The sequence below is a fragment of the Vicia villosa genome, linkage group LG1 (assembly GCF_029867415.1).
Source record: "Vicia villosa cultivar HV-30 ecotype Madison, WI linkage group LG1, Vvil1.0, whole genome shotgun sequence".
Classification (NCBI taxonomy): Eukaryota; Viridiplantae; Streptophyta; class Magnoliopsida; order Fabales; family Fabaceae; genus Vicia; species Vicia villosa.
In genome coordinates, this window is record NC_081180.1 from 186,808,340 (window position 1) to 186,825,173 (window position 16,834).

The following is a 16,834-nucleotide window of genomic DNA, read 5'->3' on the forward strand; positions in this document are numbered from 1 at the left end:
GAGCCTGGGTTCGATCCCCAGGCCTCAACAATATTTTTGTGAATTGGCTTGTCTCAAGATCCTGTGCACTACAACCACAAAGTCTCACGAAACACCCTCAAAGATCAGCCATCCGTTTGTTCCCTCTCCAGATCTAACGGGTGAAGAAACGCTGGAACACCATGCACTCCTAGCCATGAGTCACACTGAATCAAGCTAAGTTTTTTCACTTTATTTATTTATTTATTTTATTTACTAATTTCATTTACATTATTTATTTATTTTAATTATATTTATTTGATTACCTTATTTATTTATTCTAATTCACATTTAAATCTTTAAAAATTCATGTTTATTTTATTTTAATTCCAAAAAATTCCTAAAAATATTTTTGCACTCGATTTGATTTTTTTTATCCCGATTTAATTAATTAGGTCGCGAGACCAATAATTAATTAAATCGTTTGTAATTTTCTTATTTAAATCCGTACCCTAATCAGGGTTTACGAAGATCATGCCCTACACTGAATGTTTTGTATCTATGCCTTTTCAGGGTTACTCTTCAAGTGCCTTCCGACTACGCGCCTGATCAAAAACCCAAAGCTAAGTACCCTACTTATTTTAAAAAAAGTCTATTCTGTTTCCTTTTAAAATTAGGGTTTGTCTCGCCTTCATTCTTCTGCCTTTGCCATTTTTCAGGTTTACCTCTGAGGTTTCCTCCGACCGCCAACCCTATCAGATCAAATGCAAAGCTAAGTTGTTTTTTTTATTGATTTATTTAAATCCTTTATCTTTTTGCTTTCTGGGTTAACTGTGTTTGCCCTCGAACCGATAATGCACTTACCCCTCTGTTTATTCTTTCTTTTCCAATTTTCAGGGTTTGTCGAATGCCAAAGCTACGCGTATTGGTAACCCTAACTCTAATATTTTTTGTTTTAATTGTTTAATTATATCCCCTGGCTTTAATTCCCCTCTCCTCCGCTGGTTACAATTTCCCTTCCCCATTATTACTGTTATTATCTATTGCGTGGTTAGTAATCCTAGGGAGTGCAAGCCTTGAACTGAATTAGAGTCATTTAATTACAAGATAAATAATTGAATATAACCACGTGGTTGTTGCACACACGCACACTTTTGGGGTAACCTCTCTGTTGCCTTGTTGCCTGTTGCCTGTTGCCTTCGTGTTTTTTGCAGAATAAGCCATGTCCCTCGAATGCGAGGATACCTCAGCCATGTTGCCTCGATTAAAGATCATGGTCCCTAATGATGCTGCCTTCGATACACTAAAAAATGATCTCGACCCTCGGAAGTTGCCTACGAAAAGGCTGAGGTATCCTCTGGTTGCCTACGAAAAAGGCTGTTCTGATCCTTCCTATTAGACTACCTGCCTTCTCTATGGTATGGGTCAGTCTTATGGCGAAGGATATTTCGATGACCCGTTTACCTCCAAATGAAAGGCTTCATGCCCTCTATGGCATGGATAGACCCTTTCACCCTAAAAGGCTAAAAGAACTCTTTTTTTTTCAAATTATAAGGTAATTGCCCCTAATTGCCTTGCTCTGGCTAAAATGTCTTTTATCAACTTTTTCTTTTCTAAACACTTTCAAGGCTACGCTCATTTACGAGCTAAAGTCCTTGTTTCTTCATCTTCTATACATTTCTAAACTTTTGATTTCAAAACGAGCAAAGCAATTAAGAGCCCATGGAAAACCATGGATGCAAAGGGTGCCTTTCACCTTCCCTTTGCATAATTACCCCCCGAACCCTGTTTTCTTCAAAAAGGTTTTTCCTGTTCTTTTAGCCTTTCTAATTTAATTTGGATAAAATAAAAGTCGGTGGCGACTCTTGCTTAACCGCGACATTTTCGATTATAAAAAGTCAGTTCACCGTATTACAGAACTGGCGACTCTGCTGGGAATAAATTTCGATAAAAGAGGGGTTACCTTAAAAGTTTAGGATTCACTTTAAATGTTTTCTATTGTTTGTTTTGCTTGTTTTAATTTCCAAGGCTGTTTTGGGAATTCTGCTGTGTGAAAGGTCCTACACCCGGATCTAGTGTACCTTAAGTATGTGGCATGAGACCAGGAAAGCTGTACGACATGTATCGTTATGGTTGAACTGGTGGCCACCGTTAGTGCAACTCTTTGGTTTGTCCTGATGGCCCTTGAATCTGATCGAGGAGACATTTGGCTACCGCGTGGTGTCATGAGCACTAATTCGCCTTTAGAACCTTAGTTGAACTTGACTTTGGCTTATAAGAAGTAGCGAGATGGCTGGCTTCGGATTCCTGACTGGAGCCGGTTGATACTCGATGCTACACTCATTGAGATTGGACTCAAGGGATGCTTTTGGCTGGCCAATTGAGTGCTATGTTGAGACAATGCCCACGAGAAAGATCAGGGATATGAGCACCATAGAACCTGGTTACTTTTTAGGACGTGTTGAACCAACTAAATGAAAGGAAGAAGGGTATATACCTATGAACTTCATGCAAGCCTAACCATAAGGCAAAATTGTGTGACTTGTGTGACTTGCGTGACTTGTTGGTGTTTGCTGCTAACCTTCGTTTCCTTGCAGGTTTTGTTAAAAGGACTTGTTTGTCCTTACTACCCCACACTATGCCTAATAAACTGCATTCGCATAACATCATGACATCATGACATCATAAGCATAACATGATTTAACTAACCCTTTCAAGGATCTTAGGAATTTAGGACGCACAATTTCAGGTGCCCTTATCAAAGGTTGACTTCCTAATTAAGGGGCAAGAGGATTTATTTTTCTCTAGCCGCATACCTTCCAATTCAAAGACACAGTACCTAATCAAGGGGCAAGAGGATTTATTTTCCTCTAGCCATGTGCTTTCAAATTCAGAAGTATCCCGAATCAGAGGCGATGACCCACTCGATATGGTGAGCTTGATTCTCAAAGAAAGACGTTCAAAGACAAAAATCAGATTTCTTCAAACAAAAACGCGACCAAATCACTTTCTAATGTTGCTATCTAAGTTCCTAAAGATCCTTGAAAAACATTGCACCTGCACTCATAACATCACATCACAGGTTTCTACCACAGGTTTCTCACCTCCTCGCTGTTTATTTCAGCATCATGAATCTCGAGCAATCAGTCAAAAATCTTCAGGCTCAGAACAACCAGTTCCAGAAAATAATCTTTCACTTGGCCAAGGGGCAAGAAGAATTAAAGGCACTTCTGTCCGAGAAGGAGAAGGACCAACAAAGGGAGCAAGGTGTGCAAGATAAATGGAAGTCCAAACCTAAGCGGTCATTCACTCCGTTACCCATGCCGCTATCTCAAGCTCTGCAACAACTGCTCAATGAGAACTTGATAACTCTATTGCCTCCATATTCACTTCCTACTAACCCTGCTCCTGGGTATAAGTATCATGCGAGATGTGCTTATCATTCAAATAGTCCTGGTCATGATACAGAGGATTGTGGACCGTTGAAACACAAGATCCAAGACCTCATTGATGACAAGATCATTGACTTCAACTCACCTGAGGAACCTCATATGGCTAATGCTGGGTACAATCGGAAAGGTCGCAATGAACCCAACCAATCTGTGGGGACAATTCTGATCACTACACCAGTTCCACAACAAAGACGCAAGTCAGATGCACCTAAGCGTCAGTTCACAAAGATCAACATGTCACTAGCTCAGGTGTTACAACATTTGTTGAAAGCAAACCTAATTACAGTGAGGGATCCTCCCGTGAAGCCCAACACCTCCGCTCCTAGCTATAAACCCAATGCGAGGTGCGCTTATCATTCCAATAGTCCTGGACATGATACAAATGATTGTTGGCCATTGAAGAACAAGATTCAAGACATGATCGATGCTGGTGAAATTGAATTCTATCGTCCCAAGACTCCTGTGGTGATCACTACTCCTATGCCTAATCACGACAAGATTGATTAACGTTTAGAAGGATGAACTTTTTAAGATCATTAGCTTTACTTTCATTTGCAATTTCTATTCTGTTTGTCTAAAAATTCGAATTATGATAGACATTATATATTTTAATAATCATCATCAGTGCATTGCATATGTTTGTCTTGAATTAATCATTTCGCTATCACTCATTTTAAATTATGTCTCTACTTTGCATACGTTGTGTGATATTCAACTCCTGCTAAAGTTGTATACCTTTTGAGGGAGGATGACGAAAACGATACTGTAACCTCATACAGTATGCTTTTGAACGGACTATGCTGACGATGTACAGGCATTGTTTCAATTCCTAAACAGTGGAGATATAAGGATGATAATCCCTCGTCAACCCCTTTGAGCCTAAGGAGTAGAAGTTTTCTTTCTAAATAAAACCCTTGATCATAACCTGGGGCAGGGTAGTTCTCAGTTAATTTGGTTGTGCATTCTACTTTAAGAGAATCATTCAGTACACCTTTCGACAAAGGTTTCAATCACAAGCGTTCATCCATCAAAGAAGTGTTGGAGATGTCAAATCAAAAGACAATGATGGTTCATCAATCATCAAACAAGGCAGTCAATATCTTTCAAAAAAAGAAAAAAATGGAAAAAACATATATACAAAGAAAAGCCTGCTAAGTCAAAAATCAAAAAGATGGCTTAGGCAAAAATCAAGGCATCCCGCTGACTGTAAGCTCAAAAGAGACAGTTCAGGCAAAAGTTAGGGATATCAATAAGATGAAAAAAGAAGTCAATAAATTCTTGAACAACTCAAAGTTGTGACTACCAAAAGGAAGAAGTGACTGCCATCTCAAAAGTTATCTCTGCTTGTGAACCATCATCATTATCAAAGGTGCAAATCCAAAAGTCTCTTGGAGCCTGAATGCATAAGTCGAATCAACTGAGCTTAGGATTGAAGAACATAACGAAGAAGGGGATGGGTACAAATAAACTTTGAGCCTTTATCCTTTGTTTCTTAAACCGTGAACCAAGCCACGTTACAACCCTTGAAAGTCCTAATTGAAGCATGGTTAGTTCGAAAGCATATTGTCACCAAAAAGGTATCCTGACTCCGTAAGGTTTACCAAAAAATGCTGAGTTGATATTTCACTTTTACAAACATCACGTTGTTGCAAATATCACGTTTTCACAAATATCACGCTTTTACATCTCTTGTTTTAATGTTTTTTCAAAAACTCAAGACAAACATATGCATTGCATCTCATGAATTCATTATTAAACATATTCTGCTACATAATTTCAAATGTTAGCATCAGAAAGAATTTGCACAGGGTGTAACTAATGACTCAAAGTTATCCCGACCAACACAGATTACTCCAAGAAGCAATGTCTCCCACGCATACAAGGGGCATGGCACGTATTTCCCAATCAATCTGGGGCAATCAAGTCAAGATTCCGAGAATCTCTCAAAAGCAAAAACATTCAGGAGCACCGTCCTAAGTTTATAGGGGCATGTCGCCCATAGTGCACATCTCATGAAGTCCTCGCGAGGCGAATCTTTCCAAAGTTCCTACTAGTTGGGGCAAATCTATGCAAGTCCAGTCCAACATCTGGATCAATACTCAGTGGCGTGTCCTGAATCAAGTAGTAAGTTACTATGATACTGGGGGCAACTTTCAAGACACCCATGTCTCCCCACAGAGCCAGGTTCACAAAATCACATCCCCACAGAGTAATCATTAAGAAGATATCTTCAAATGCTCTCGTCCAACAAAGACATGGCTCCCCAACAGAGTTTACATCTTCAACACCACCGGTTCTCCAACACTTTGCTCTTCTCCAACATGGTTTACTAATATCTTTCATCCCCAGTCAGGATCCATCAAAATACTACTCATCCCCAAGCAGAAGTCATAAGTCCCCAGCTACACCTCCTCAAAACAAGATCAAATATTCAAATCACAATGATACAGAGATTTATTTTCTCAAAACAACATCAGTCATACATCATATACATCACATGCATATTCATACATTGAATACGGGTATAATTCATACATAACATACAAAGCGTTCCATTTATTTTTCCATCTCATTCATTACATACATCATAAACATTGCATAAAACTGACATTGTTACCAAGTGAATATTATCTGACAGGTACATTACAAAAGTTCGAATCTTATTCAAAGCAAAGCCTAACGCACGGCCTTCCAGACATCTACGGATGCAAATTGGGTAGTCTAACGCACGACTTATCCATCAACCTAACGCACGGTGTTCCAGACATCTGAGGATGCAATTGAGAATAGTCTAACGCACGACTTATCCATCAACCTAACGCACGGTGTTCCAGACATCTGAGGATGCAATTGAGAATAGTCTAACGCACGATTTATTCTTCGACCTAACGCACGGTCTTCCAGACATCTACGGATGCAAATTGGGTAGTCTAACGCACGACTTATCCATCAACCTAACGCACGGTTTTCCAGACATCTGAGGATGCAATTGAAGATAGTCTAACGCACGATTTATTCTTCGACCTAACGCACGGTTTTCCAGACATCTACGGATGCAATTTGAATAGTCTGACGCACGACTTATTCTCCGACCTAACACACGGTTTTTCCAGACATCTGAGGATGCAATCAAGATTAGTCTAACGCACGATTTATCTTCAGCCTAATGCACGGTTTTTCCAGACATCTACGGATGCAAACTAGAAACAGTCTAACGTATGACACATTCTAACTCTCGAGCTTATCAAGTCAGATGGCATCTTTAAGCCCATCTCTAAACAACTACTTCTCAAACACTTCAGTCCCAACATCTAGGTGGCATCTTTAAAGCCCATCTCCGACAAAAGTCCCTACTTCAGCTAGGGCAAATTTCTCGGTATTCTAGTGTTCAATCATCTTCCACCTCCAGATTCCGACTGGTATACAAACCATTCTACATCTTCAGGTTTAAGAAAATTGAACAGGGGCAGCTGTCATACCCCAAAATTTGCCCACATTATTTCTCTTGTGCAAGTTCAAATCAACATACAAAATTCCAAGACCACATTTAATTGAATTAAAATTGAGGGAGTTAGGGATGGCACAGGTCGGCTAAAATTTGAAGAATACATGAGTGCTAATTCAAAGAATTTAGAGATTTTTTCACTAATGGGCCTATCATGTGAAATCTAAAATGCCCATGACCTCATGAAGCCCATAAACCCATCCTTACCTATTTTATGATTTCTATTTTTGTTTTTGTATTTATTCATTTAAATACCAAAAAAAATCAAATAAATCATAAATTGGCAATTAAAGGTCATATATTGGATTTTCAATCAATTCAAATCAATATCATGAGTAATCTGAAACGTGGAAAAGGTGTGAAAAATAGAGTTGGACCAATTTGGCAAAATCTCATAATCAATTTCAATCAAGTTTCAATAAAATCTCAATTATTGGAATCAATTGATTCTTCTCCAATTTCAGTAACCTAATCCATCTCATATATAACAAAGGGTGATCAGATGCGTGAGAGGAGGGACAAGGATTTGCAGCAAGGAAACTAGAGGAGAACTCAAAAAAACCGTGGCTCTAAAGTGAAGTTGCAGTCGAGATTCTAGGTCGATTCAAGCAATTCAAAGCATCCCAATCAATTCTCTGAAGCTTTCTGGTCATAATCATATCGTCACCTTCGATCAAAACGCGCGGAACCTCTCTCTCTATACTCACGGTTTGCATTTTTTTTCTTAACCCGATTCACTCCATTCATGCATTTTAAACTCAATTTGATTGTATAATTGTGTTCTTCTGGATGTTTGGAACGTGTGTATATGGTTTAATTTGAGTTCTAATGCAGAGATGGCAAAGTGCCATGGCTAGGGTTCGTAGGTTTAGATTTGGGGATTATAATTACAAGCGAAATTAGACTGAACCGATGCTACCATCACGTTTACATGTTGATTTCCAATCGATTCATATATTTGTATGGAATTTATGTGGCGTATTTTATGAGATAGAGAATTGTAGGGATTGTCTACGTTCTGTTTCGCAGGGAATTGGCAGGTGAATCGTAGCAAATTCCCAGAAATCTTCACGAAGAAGATGATACAGCAAGGCGCGCAGCTTTTATTTTTAATTTTTCTCGTTTTGCGTTATGTCATATTGTTATTGTTTCATAGTGATATCACTCGGTGAAGCTGGTATAGATGGCAATGTGCGCTTGGTGTAAACAACAGAGCCTGGGTTCGATCCCCAGGCCTCAACAATATTTTTGTGAATTGGCTTGTCTCAAGATCCTGTGCACTACAACCACAAAGCCTCACGAAACACCCTCAAAGATCAGCCATCCGTTTGTTCCCTCTCCAGATCTAACGGGTGAAGAAACGCTGGAACACCATGCACTCCTAGCCATGAGTCACACTGAATCAAGCTAAGTTTTTTCACTTTATTTATTTATTTATTTTATTTACTAATTTCATTTACATTATTTATTTATTTTAATTATATTTATTTGATTACCTTATTTATTTATTCTAATTCACATTTAAATCTTTAAAAATTCATGTTTATTTTATTTTAATTCCAAAAAATTCCTAAAAATATTTTTGCACTCGATTTGATTTTTTTTATCCCGATTTAATTAATTAGGTCGCGAGACCAATAATTAATTAAATCGTTTGTAATTTTCTTATTTAAATCCGTACCCTAATCAGGGTTTACGAAGATCATGCCCTACACTGAATGTTTTGTATCTATGCCTTTTCAGGGTTACTCTTCAAGTGCCTTCCGACTACGCGCCTGATCAAAAACCCAAAGCTAAGTACCCTACTTATTTTAAAAAAAGTCTATTCTGTTTCCTTTTAAAATTAGGGTTTGTCTCGCCTTCATTCTTCTGCCTTTGCCATTTTTCAGGTTTACCTCTGAGGTTTCCTCCGACCGCCAACCCTATCAGATCAAATGCAAAGCTAAGTTGTTTTTTTATTGATTTATTTAAATCCTTTATCTTTTTGCTTTCTGGGTTAACTGTGTTTGCCCTCGAACCGATAATGCACTTACCCCTCTGTTTATTCTTTCTTTTCCAATTTTCAGGGTTTGTCGAATGCCAAAGCTACGCGTATTGGTAACACTAAACCCTAACTCTAATATTTTCTGTTTTAATTGTTTAATTATATCCCCTGGCTTCAATTCCCCTCTCCTCCGCTGGTTACAATTTCCCTTCCCCATTATTACTGTTATTATCTATTGCGTGGTTAGTAATCCTAGGGAGTGCAAGCCTTGAACTGAATTAGAGTCATTTAATTACAAGATAAATATTTGATTATAACCACGTGGTTGTTGCACACACGCACACTTTTGGGGTAACCTCTCTGTTGCCTTGTTGCCTGTTGCCTGTTGCCTTCGTGTTTTTTGCAGAATAAGCCATGTCCCTCGAATGCGAGGATACCTCAGCCATGTTGCCTCGATTAAAGATCATGGTCCCTAATGATGCTGCCTTCGATACACTAAAAAATGATCTCGACCCTCGGAAGTTGCCTACGAAAAGGCTGAGGTATCCTCTGGTTGCCTACGAAAAAGGCTGTTCTGATCCTTCCCTTTAGACTACTTGCCTTCTCTATGGTATGGGTCAGTCTTATGGCGAAGGATATTTCGATGACCCGTTTACCTCCAAATGAAAGGCTTCCTGCCCTCTATGGCATGGATAGACCCTTTCACCCTGAAAGGCTAAAAGAACTCTTTTTTTTCAAATTATAAGGTAATTGCCCCTAATTGCCTTGCTCTGGCTAAAATGTCTTTTATCAACTTTTTCTTTTCTAAACACTTTCAAGGCTACGCTCATTTACGAGCTAAAGTCCTTGTTTCTTCATCTTCTATACATTTCTAAACTTTTGATTTCAAAACGAGCAAAGCAATTAAGAGCCCATGGAAAACCATGGATGCAAAGGGTGCCTTACACCTTCCCTTTGCATAATTACCCCCCGAACCCTGTTTTCTTCAAAAAGGTTTTTCCTGTTCTTTTAGCCTTTCTAATTTAATTTGGATAAAATAAAAGTCGGTGGCGACTCTTGCTTAACCGCGACATTTTCGATTATAAAAAGTCAGTTCACCGTATTACAGTAGTCTTTTTGAATTTGATTTGGAAAAGATTTGGATTTGAATTTGGAAAAGAGCAAGCAATTAAAAAGCAATTACCCTTAAGTTAGAAAATTGTTCTTTTAGACTTTAATGAGAAAGGGTTATCCATACCATAATGAGGGCAGGTAGTCCTTTTATTGGATTTGAAAAGGGTCATCGAGATTATCGTTCGCCACGGACTGTCCCTATCATAAAGAGGGCAGGTAGTCTAAGGAAAGGATATAATAGTCATTTAATCTTTTAGGCAACAGGCGAGGATACCTTAGCAATTGAGACAAATCATCATTTACCGAGGCAACATCGAGGGACAGAATTGATGATGAATGAACTGAGGGCAACATTTGCTTTAGGTATCCTCGGGATCGAGGGACTTGACTATTTTAAAGGCAACAAATAATAAGGCAACAAGACAACAAATAATAAGGCAACAGGAAACAAGAGAGGTTACCCTAAAGGTGTGTGTGTGGTACAATCACGTGGTTAGATTCAGTTATTTTATCTTGTAATTAATTATTCTAGGTTAATTCAAGGCTTGCACTCCCTAGAATTACTAACCACACAGTTAAAAAAATACAGAAATTAAAGGCAGAATTTAAAAGTCCTACGCTATTACAATAAACACCTGTGGGCAGAAAAATAAAGGCAAGAATTATAAACCTAAACTATTACAATAAACACCTGCAGGGAAATAGAGGCAAAATATAGAAGGAATACAATAAGCCATTACAAGGCTTTGGGGCAGATACAAAATTAGGCAAATGATAAAAATAATAAAGGCAAACCCCAAAATGGGGGCAAGTTAACCACAGTTAATAGAATAATTAATAGAATACCAGTACGGCAAGGCAAACAGAAGGTATTTGATAAAATAAATTAAAATAGAAAAGGTTTTGAAAAAAAAAGAGTAAGGCAAAAGGTTTTTTTGAAAATGTATCTTTAAAACAAACTAAATTAATTAATTCTAGTTTTAATTAAACTAACCTAATTTTTAAATAATTAAATTAATTAAATTAAAAAGTTTGATTTTATATATATAAAAAAAGAGTTTACTTTGAAAAAAGGAAAAAAAGAATTTATAGAAAGATTTAAAACAAAAACAAAAAGAAGAAAAGAAAAAAGAAAATAAACAAAAACAATAAAAATAATTTTTAAGAAAACCTGGACTGGAATCTAGTGTGGTTGGTCCCTCGAGGGAGTATGGTAGACTGCAGATTCTTTGACGTTGGATCAGCCTGTAGAGTAATCTGGAGGCCATGCGTGAGGGTGTATCGTGAGTCCTCGTGGGCGCGCTGCGTTGGATCTGGAGGCAGACTCTTGTTAAAAATAAATTGCCTGGGTGGGATTCGAACCCAGGTTTGGTGTGTTGCATCCTTCTCCCTTTGGCCACTCACGCTGCATAATAATTCATTAATAATAACCACTCTGAATTAATAAATATAAAAAAACAACAAAACCTAAAATTCAACAAAATAAGTCAAAGTGGGTCTTTGGGATGTCATGCGCAACCAATGATAGGGAGAGAGAGAAAAGGCTTCCATTGACCAGCGAACCGGAACGCGCCACGCAACGGTCAAGGAATCTAAGCCTACTGTTCATCGTCTTCCTTAATTTACCTGCGGAAATTGCTGCAATTTTTGCCACGGAATTTCCTGCGGACTTTCCTTCCTGTTCTACAAAAATTCAAAGCTTAGCAAAACTTCTCCTGAATCCGATGGTGACGTCCATTTAGTCTAAAACGGTCTGGAAATTGAGATACTACGAAGGTAAGTTTTGAGCCCTAACGTGTTATGGGATTCACGCACCCATGCTTTGAACCAATTGCCCAGAATTTTCCTAAATCATGTTAGAAACAAAAAAAAAAACATTAGATTCAATTGGAACGCAATAAAACATGATATAAAAAAAATCAAGAATGTATGACATGTGATGTGCATGGAACGTTCGTTCTAGGTGCTACCGCGTGAATCTCTTGATTCATTCTTACTCTTTCGTACTCCAGGAAGATGTTTGAATGATTAGTTTTGATGGAGAGGGGCTGCTTCAAGAAAAAAATCTTGCCCTAGTTCCTTTGAATTTTGGAAGTGTGGAAGGTGTTCTTGAGCTAGGTTTTTCGTCCCCTATTCTTCTGTGCTTGATAAGTATTTATAATAGAAGAAATTAGGTCAATAATCTTCAAGCAAATCTCTTGTGATCATGGGGAAATATTTGATTGGAAATTTGTATACAAATCTTTCTAAAATTGGTTTTTTGAATCCAATCTTATTCCAATCATGCTTTGCACGAATTTTGAAGGATATATATGATATTTGGATCACTTGATATATTTGGAAAACAAATCTCATGATTTAATTCAATTATTTCATATTTTATTTAATTTATTTAGTATTTAAAAGAATAAAAATTCAAATAAATGAGATAAATGTCATAAAAATAAAATAATTGATTTAAAAGTCTTTACTCAGCTCATGGACATGTTTGAGATCCAAGGCCTTGGCCCAATAGTCCAAAATATCATAATTCACCAATTTGCCTTTTGTGCATTTTTCACAAAAATCGCCCAACTTGTGCAAGCCATAACTCATTCAATATTTGTCATATGGAGATGATCTAGGACTTTTTGGAAATCCCAAGATGTCCTCTATAATCCACTTTGGAACCTTTTTTCCATTTGTGGATTTTATCTTGAAGATATGGCGTCTGACAAAAAACAGCTTTTTACGAGCTTCTAGAAGGACCTGTAATGTATCGGCTCATATCTCTTATGCGGAAGCATTTCTTGACCTTGAGCCCAACATCAAAGTTGTAGATAATTGAATTTCCTTGAGAATGAGCTTTGTTTGAGGAATTTCTGATAAAGTATGAGAGAGATATGATCAGTCAAAGTTGGGTTGACTTTTACCTAAGAACCCTAATTTAGCAACTTGTCCTTTTGTGGATTTTGGATCTTTTCTTGATGAATCATGATCAACCTTTGATCAAATGATGAATCAAACATTAGAATGTTGATGTTGACCAAAAATCATGAACTTTGACTGTAATTTGACCACAATTGACTTTTAGGTCAAATTGGTCGACTGTTGTCCATTTGAACAGTTGATTGATCAAACTTGTGAGTCAGAGCTTGAAACTTGGCATGAGGATCCTTTGAGGCATGTGAGAGGCCATGAGGTCCACTTGAGGGGTCAAAACCTGATTTTACTTTGAGAGAAGCAAAACCCTAGTTGTGGGTTGATTGCTTAGGAGAGAGATAGTCAAACTTATTTCTCAGTGCTTGAACCAAAATATTTTGAAATAAGCTAGGCAAATTTTGGGGTATGACAAAGATTTTCTAAAGACTATGGGCCTGATTATGCGTCTTATAATGTAGAAGAAGATCTAGTAAATATTCAAGAAGCCTTGTCATCTATGGATGCAGATTTATGGCAAGAAGCTATAAACGATGAGATAGAATCCCTAGAATCTAACAAGACCTGGCGCTTAGTAGACGTTCCTCCTGGTTGCAAATCAATCGGTTGAAATATGACTTTTGAAAATGAAACTAAAACCTGATGGAACAATTGATAAATACAAGGCTCGCCTTGTAGCCAAGGGTTTTAGACAGAGAAAATATAGATTTCTTCAACATCTTCTCTCCAATCACTAGGATTACATCCATTAGGGTACTTATTTCAATAGCTGCTATTTATAACTTAATAATACACCAAATGAATGTTAAAACAACTTTTTTAAATGGTGACTTAGAGGAAAAAATCTATATGGAACAACCGGAAGAGTTTGTGATATACAGATAAGAAAGCAAGGTCTGTAAGTTAGACAAGTCTCTGCATGAATTAGAATAAGATCCTAAATAATGGCATGAAAAGTTTGATAACTTAATTATATCGAATGGGTATAAAGTGAATGAAAATGACAAATGTGTTTACAAATCCGAGAATCACATATGCACTATCATATGTCTTTATGTAGACGATTTATTCATATTTGGATCAAACATTCAGACAATTAATAATATGAAATCATTGTTGTGCTACAACTTTGAAATGAAAGATCACAAGATTCTTGGTATCAAGATCACGATATCCGAGCAAGGAATTTCTTTGGATCAATCATACTATGTGGAGAAGATCTTAAAGAAATATAAATACTTTGATTCTAAACCTGCGTGCACACCTTATGATCCAAGTGTGAAACTGTTTAAGAACACTGGTGAAAGTGTGAGACAAACTGAATATGCGAGCATCATTAACAGCCTTAGGTATGGCACTGATTATACTAGACCCGACATTGCATATGTCGTAGGATTGTTATGCAGATTTACGAGTAGGTCGAGCAACAAGCACTGATAAGCTATTGAGCAAGTCACGAGGTACCTTAAAAGGATCATGGATCTTGGCCTACATTATGAGAAATTTCCTGATGTACTACAAGGGTACAATGACGCAGATTGGAACACCTTAACGGATGATTGATCGGTAAATTAGCAAGTGTACTAATCTGCCAACATAGTAATAATGGGAAATCCCAAAGTATCGATCTCAAGGACTGCACGTTAATATCGAGTTTCAATAGTGGTTCAATTAAACAAAAACTATAATTAGAGTTTTGATTTGCAATTATAAATTAACAATAAATAAAAATGACAGAAAATTGACTAAGTGGTTTTAACAAATATGAGAGCATGCTAGGGTAAAGTGTATGATTTGCCCTGTAATAACCTTGAATTTTGATTTCTTCAACAAGTTCATAACCTTTAATTACCGCCCTTTAGAGTATTTTCCCCTAAGTCCTTAGTGGGAAAACCTTTGAACATTCATCATAAATCCTAAGTCCTTAGAGAATTATGATGAAATCAAGCCTTTATGTTATCAAGAGTTAACCGGTAACTATAGGGTATCCCTAGTCCTAGGTGATATCTACTATAGTCTAATCGTACAAAAACCTTAACAACCGCTGTCCAGCTGGTTGTTAACCGTAAATCAATCTTGTTGGTCCGACAAAGAAAGCATAAAAACCTTGTACAATTAAATTAAATAAGAAAACAAATCTATTGATGAACTCAAGAATTCAAAATCATTACAGAATCAAATCAGGGAGACCCCCTAACATTAGGGTTTAGTTACTCATATTGTTCAAAGAAAACAAAATATAAAATAGAGACATTACAAGAATTGAGATGAAAGTTGATCTTCAATCGCTTCCGTTCATGAAAACCTTCTTCTCTCCCAAACCCTTGTTTTCTCCAATCTTCAATCGTGTCTTCTCCTCGCCAAAAAGTCCATTTTTCCTTACATAAACTTCGTTTAAGTAGCTTCAGTATCAATCTTAGTGTCAGCAAAAAGTCCAAAGTACCCTTAATACAAGACAGAGTAAAATAGATCAAACAGTGAAGTTTCTGTCCGCACCCAAAAGCACGGGCCGTGTTTTTTCACACGGGTTCCCGTGTTTATTTTCTTATTCACGTGGTTTGGAATTTTGCATCAGGCCCAAAAGCACGGGCAGTGTTTTTTCACACGGGTGCCCGTGCTTTTCCACTGTCTTGATGTCTTTTTGTGCTTTCCCTTGGCTTTTCCACATGGGCAGTGTTTTTTCACACGGGTGCCCGTGTTTTTCTTCCTGATTCCTCATAAACTTCCATCTCTCCGCCTTCCAAAGTCCCCTAATTGCGTCCATTGTTTCCTCTGATCAAACACATCAACCTGAAACACTAACACTACCAAACAAAGGCATAAAGATGCTCTTTTGACATAAACTTTAAACAAAATGCTATGCAATACTATAAATTAATAAACATGATAAACTTAACATAAGAGCAATAAAACAACCGAATGTGTTACCGAAATGATGAATTTTTGCCGGATAAACGACGGAAACTTAATAAAAATGGTGACCGATCAATGATTTCAAAGCTACTAGTGGCTATATATTTAGTATAACTGAATGAGTTGTATCTTGGAAATCAAAGAAACAGACTATCCTGGCTCAGTCCACAATGGAGTCTAAGATGATAACACTAGCCACAGCTAGTGAAGAAGCAAGTTGGTTAAGATGCTTGCTAGCTGAGATTCCTTTATGGGAAAAACCTATGCCAGTTGTGTTGATCCACTACGATAATACCACATCTATTACAAAAATTGAGAACCGTTATTATAATGGTAAAAGACGTCATATAAGAAGAAAGCACAACACCGTTAGAGATTGTATCTCTAAAGGAGCTGTAAGAGTGGATCATGTACGCATTGATGAAAACTTAGCATATCCTTTGACAAAAGGATTAGCTAGAGAGAAAGTCCATATTACATCCAAAAAGATGGGACTAATGCCTATATAGAAATGAGTTGCTCATGATGGTAACCCGATCTAAATGATTGGAGATCCCAAGAAATAGGTTCAATGGGTAATAATAAGTTGTGAGTAATATAAGGCGATCATGCTAGAGTAAATAAGAGAAGCATGAATCCTGAAGTAATAAGAGGATGAGATAATAGAAACTCTTAATGAGATCTATACTCTGTATGATGGAGTACCTAGGCTACAAGAGTATTCTTGATAGACTCACCTATGTGATTGTGGAACTGAGGTCGGTTCCTATGAAATTTCGAGGCAGAATTCCTAGAGCCTTCACTAAACCGGGATACATGTGCAGGGCCATTAAAAGCACGAGCTATAAGAATACACCTTAAGAAAAGGTTGTGTGTGGGTCTGATGTTTGAGATAGAGTTCAAGACAATAATGCCACTCTTGTTGAATCGGAATCTTACTTGCTAATATAGGGAGATGAATTGAAAAAGTTCATTAAGTCAAGTCTCACA